The sequence below is a fragment of the Zea mays genome, chromosome 10 (genome assembly GCF_902167145.1).
Source record: "Zea mays cultivar B73 chromosome 10, Zm-B73-REFERENCE-NAM-5.0, whole genome shotgun sequence".
In the NCBI taxonomy this organism is placed as follows: Eukaryota; Viridiplantae; Streptophyta; class Magnoliopsida; order Poales; family Poaceae; genus Zea; species Zea mays.
Genome location: NC_050105.1, coordinates 23,255,355 through 23,261,071, shown reverse-complemented (window position 1 = coordinate 23,261,071; position 5,717 = coordinate 23,255,355).

The following is a 5,717-nucleotide window of genomic DNA, read 5'->3' as shown; positions in this document are numbered from 1 at the left end:
GCATAAACGATGATTTAAACGCTAAACTAGTAGAAGCAAATAAATCCAACTCTTGTGTTGAACATGTTGAAATTTGCACTAGGTGTAAGGATGTTGATATTAATGCCTGTAGTGAACACTTAGTTTCCATTTCAAAATTGAGTGATGAAGTGGCTAGTCTTAATGCTCAACTTAAGACTAGCAAAAGTGATTTTGAAAAACTAAAATTTGCTAGGGATGCCTACACGGTTGGTAGACACCCCTCAATTAAGGATGGACTTGGCTTCAAGAGGGAAGCCAAGAACTTAACAAGCCATAAGGCTCCCATTCCAGCCAAGGGGAAAGGGAAGGCCCCTATGGCTACTAGTGCTAAAAGGAACCATGCATTTTTGTATCATGATAGAAGACAAACTAGAAATGTAAGTCATGATGCTTTTGATTCATATGTTTATGATTCTCATGCCATGTTTGCTCCTAGTTCCTCTTATGTGTATGATAGAAATGTTACTAGGAGAAATGTTGTTCCTAAAAATGCTATTCATCATGTGCCTAGAAGGAATGTTATTCATGCTCCTAGGAAAGTAGTGAATGAACCTTCTACAATTTATTGTGCTTTGAATGCTTCATTTGCAATTTGTAGAAAGGATAGAAAAATAATTGCTAGGAAGTTAGGGGCAAAATGCAAAGGTGATAAAACTTGCATTTGGGTCCCTAAGGAAATTGTGACTAACCTTGTAGGACCCAACAAGTGTTGGGTACCTAAGTCCCAAGCCTAAATTTGCCTTGCAGGTTTATGCATCCGGGGGGTCAAGCTGGATTATTGATAGCGGATGCACAAACCATATGACGGGGGAGAAGAAGATGTTCACCTCCTACGTCAAGAATAAGGATTCCCAAGATTCAATCATATTCGGTGATGGGAATCAAGGCAAGGTAAAAGGGTTAGGTAAAATTGCAATTTCTAATGAGCACTCTATCTCTAATGTGTTTTTAGTAGAGTCACTAGGATATAATTTACTATCTGTTAGTCAATTGTGCAATATGGGATATAACTGTCTGTTTACAAATATAGATGTGTCTGTCTTTAGAAGAAGTGATGGTTCACTAGCTTTTAAGGGTGTACTAGACGGCAAACTTTATTTAGTTGACTTTGCAAAAAAAAGAGGCCGGTCTAGATGCATGCTTAATAGCTAAGACTAGCATGGGCTGGCTGTGGCATCGCCGCTTAGCACATGTGGGGATGAAGAACCTTCACAAGCTTCTAAAGGGAGAACACGTGATAGGTCTAACCAATGTTCATTTCGAAAAAGATAGACCTTGTGCAGCTTGTCAAGCAGGGAAACAGGTGGGAGGAGCGCATCACAGCAAGAACGTGATGACCACTTCAAGACCCCTGGAGCTGCTGCATATGGACCTCTTCGGACCTATCGCCTATCTGAGCATAGGAGGAAGTAAGTATGGTTTAGTTATTGTTGATGACTTTTCCCGCTTCACTTGGGTGTTCTTTTTGCAGGATAAGTCTGAAACCCAAGGGACCCTCAAGCGCTTCCTCAGGAGGGCTCAAAATGAGTTTGAGCTCAAAGTGAAAAAGATAAGGAGCGACAACGGGTCCGAGTTCAAGAACCTTCAAGTGGAGGAGTTCCTTGAAGAAGAAGGGATCAAGCACGAGTTCTCCGCTCCCTACACACCACAGCAAAATGGTGTGGTAGAGAGAAAGAACAGGACGCTCATCGACATGGCGAGGACGATGCTAGGAGAGTTCAAGACCCCCGAGTGCTTTTGGACGGAAGCCGTGAACACGGCTTGCCACGCCATCAACAGGGTCTACCTTCATCGACTCCTCAAGAAGACTTCGTATGAGCTTCTAACCGGTAACAAACCCAATGTATCTTACTTTCGTGTATTTGGGAGCAAGTGCTACATTCTAGTGAAGAAAGGTAGAAATTCTAAGTTTGCTCCCAAAGCTGTAGAAGGGTTTTTGTTAGGTTATGACTCAAATACAAAGGCGTATAGAGTCTTCAACAAATCATCGGGTTTGGTTGAAGTCTCTAGCGACGTTGTATTTGATGAGACTAATGGCTCTCCAAGAGAGCAAGTTGTTGATTGTGATGATGTAGATGAAGAAGATGTTCCGACGGCCGCTATACGGACCATGGCGATTGGAGAAGTACGGCCACAGGAACAAGATGAGCAAGATCAACCTTCTTCCTCAATTATGGTGCTTCCCCCGACTCAAGACGATGAACAGGTTCATCAAAAGGAGGCGTGTGATCAAGGGGGAGCACAAGATGATAACGTGATGGAGGAAGAAGCGCAACCGGCACCTCCAACCCAAGTTCGAGCGATGATTCAAAGGGATCATCCAGTCGACCAAATTCTGGGTGACATTAGCAAGGGAGTAACTACTCGATCTCGATTAGTTAATTTTTGTGAGCATTACTCCTTTGTCTCTTCTATTGAGCCTTTCAGGGTAGAAGAGGCCTTGCTAGATCCAGACTGGGTGTTGGCCATGCAAGAGGAGTTAAACAACTTCAAGCGCAATGAAGTTTGGACACTGGTGCCTCGTCCGAAGCAAAATGTTGTGGGAACCAAGTGGGTGTTCCGCAACAAACAGGACGAGCACGGGGTGGTGACGAGAAACAAGGCTCGACTTGTGGCAAAAGGTTATGCCCAAGTCGCAGGTTTGGATTTCGAGGAGACCTTTGCTCCTGTGGCTAGGCTAGAGTCAATTCGAATCTTGCTAGCATATGCCGCTCACCATTCTTTCAGGTTGTTTCAAATGGATGTGAAGAGCGCTTTCCTCAACGGGCCAATCAAGGAGGAGGTGTACGTGGAGCAACCCCCTGGCTTCGAGGATGAACGGTACCCCGACCATGTGTGTAAGCTCTCTAAGGCGCTCTATGGACTTAAGCAAGCCCCAAGAGCATGGTATGAATGCCTTAGAGATTTCTTAATTGTTAATGCTTTCAAGGTTGGGAAAGCCGATCCAACTCTTTTTACAAAGACATGTGATGGTGATTTGTTTGTGTGCCAAATTTATGTCGATGACATAATATTTGGTTCTACTAACCAAAAGTCTTGTGAAGAGTTTAGCAGGGTGATGACGCAGAAATTCGAGATGTCGATGATGGGCGAGTTGAACTACTTCCTTGGGTTCCAAGTGAAGCAACTCAAGGACGGCACCTTCATCTCCCAAACGAAGTACACGCAAGATCTGCTAAAGCGGTTTGGGATGAAGGACGCCAAGCCCGCAAAGACTCCGATGGGGACCGACGGACACACCGACCTCAACAAAGGAGGTAAGTCCGTTGATCAAAAAGCATACCGGTCAATGATAGGTTCTTTGCTTTACTTATGTGCTAGTAGACCGGATATTATGCTTAGCGTATGCATGTGTGCTAGATTTCAATCCGATCCTAAGGAGTGTCACTTAGTGGCGGTGAAGCGAATTCTTAGATATTTGGTTGCTACGCCTTGCTTCGGGCTCTGGTATCCAAAGGGATCTACCTTTGACTTAGTTGGATACTCAGACTCCGACTATGCTGGATGTAAGGTCGATAGGAAGAGTACATCGGGGACGTGCCAATTCTTAGGAAGGTCCCTGGTGTCATGGAACTCTAAGAAACAAACATCTGTTGCCCTATCCACCGCTGAGGCCGAGTACGTTGCCGCAGGTCAGTGTTGCGTGCAACTACTTTGGATGAGGCAAACCCTCCGGGACTTTGGCTACAATCTGAGCAAAGTCCCACTCCTATGTGATAATGAGAGTGCTATCCGCATGGCGGAAAATCCTGTTGAACACAGCCGCACAAAGCACATAGACATCCGGCATCACTTTTTGAGAGACCACCAGCAAAAGGGAGATATCGAAGTGTTTCATGTTAGCACCGAGAACCAGCTAGCCGATATCTTCACTAAGCCTCTAGATGAGAAGACCTTTTGCAGGTTGCGTAGTGAGCTAAATGTCTTAGATTCGCGGAACTTGGATTGAATTGTAGCATACATGTGTTTATGCATTTGATCAGGTTCATTCTGCATTTTGTTGCTTATTGTGGTGCTCAAGTTGTACCAACACTCCCTGGACCTCACAAGTCCGTTGCAAAGTGATGCACATGTTTAGGGGGAGATGTGTTACAACTTGACCCTTTGAGACTAACCATTTGCTTGAGTTTGCTTGATTGAGTCTCGAAGGAGGATTGAAAGGGAAAAGGTGAACTTGGACCATGAAAGACTTCCACTGCACTCCGATGAGAGGGTAACTAATTCCAAGTTCATCTCATGAAATCTTATTGCCATTTGCTCTTAATTGAAGACTTTGGTGAGGCAATGGGGTTAAAAGGCTAAGGTTAATCCCGTTTTGGTGCTTGATGCCAAAGGGGGAGAAAATAAAGGCCAAAGCAAGAAATGGATCAGCTACCACTTGAGAGATTTTGAAAATAGTAGGATAGAGTTTTTGTTTTGACAAAAGCTTTTATTGTCTTTAATTGTCTCTCTTGTCAAAAATTGGCTTCTTGTGGGGAGAAGTATTGATTATGGGAAATAGGGGGAGTTTTTGAAATCTTTGATCAATCTCTTTTGGAATGACTCTCTTTATGCTTCAACATGTGTGTTTGACTTAGAGATAGAGATTTGAGTTTGATTTGCAAAAACAAACCAAGTGGTGGCAAAGGATGATCCATATATGCCAAAATTGAATAAAACTCAAAGTTAGTTTTTATTTGAAGTGATTTTGCACTTGTTCTAGTTGCTTTATGTTGTGTTGGCATAAATCACCAAAAAGGGGGAGATTGAAAGGGAAATGTGCCTTTGGGCCATTTCTAAGTATTTTGGTGATTGAATGCAAACACAAGTGCTTAAATGTGAAAATATGCCCATTGATGAACAAAGTGCAAATCACAAGTAAAGGTATGTTTCTAAGCCTTAGTACATTAGTTTTGTGTACTAACATCTTGTCTAAGTGTTAGAAACAGGAGAAAGAAGAAAAGAAAAGAAGTGGAGAGTGGCTGTGTACAGCCAAAGGCTGCTTCGGGCTGGGGCACCGGACTGTCCGGTGTGCACCGGACAGTGTCCGGTGCGCCAGACCAGCGGGGAGCAAATCAGCCGCTCTCGGGTTTTTCTCCGGCGACTTCGGCTAAAATTCACCGGACTGTCCGGTGTGCACCGGACTGTCCGGTGAGCCAACGGTCGGCTGGGCCAACGGTCGGCCGCGCGATCGGCGCGCGACACGTGGCCGAGCCAACGGTCGGAAGGAAGCACCGGACTGTCCGGTGTGCACCGGACTGTCTGGTGCGCCAGATCTGCAACGGTCGGCAATGGTCGGCTTCGCCATTTAAGGAAACAAATCGGGCACCGGACAGTGTCCGGTGTGCACCGGACTGTCCGGTGCGCCCGACGACAGAAGGCAAGGATAGCCTTCCAGATGTGTACTCAACGGCTCCTAGCTGCCTTGGGGCTATAAAAGGGACCCCTAGGCGCATGGAGGAGCACACCAAGCATTCCTACAACTCTTCTAAGCACCAAGACATCAATCTCACGCATTCGTTTCATTGTGATAGCATATAGAGCTCTTGTGGAGTTGTGAACTCTTTGTGTTGCGTTGCGAGCTCTTGTTGCGACTTGTGTGCGTGTTGTTGCTCTGATTTTCGAGTCTTGTGTGCGTTGCTCATTCCCACCTTACTCCGTATTTCTTTGTGAACTCAATTGTAAGGGCGAGAGACTCCAAGTTGTGGAGATTCCTC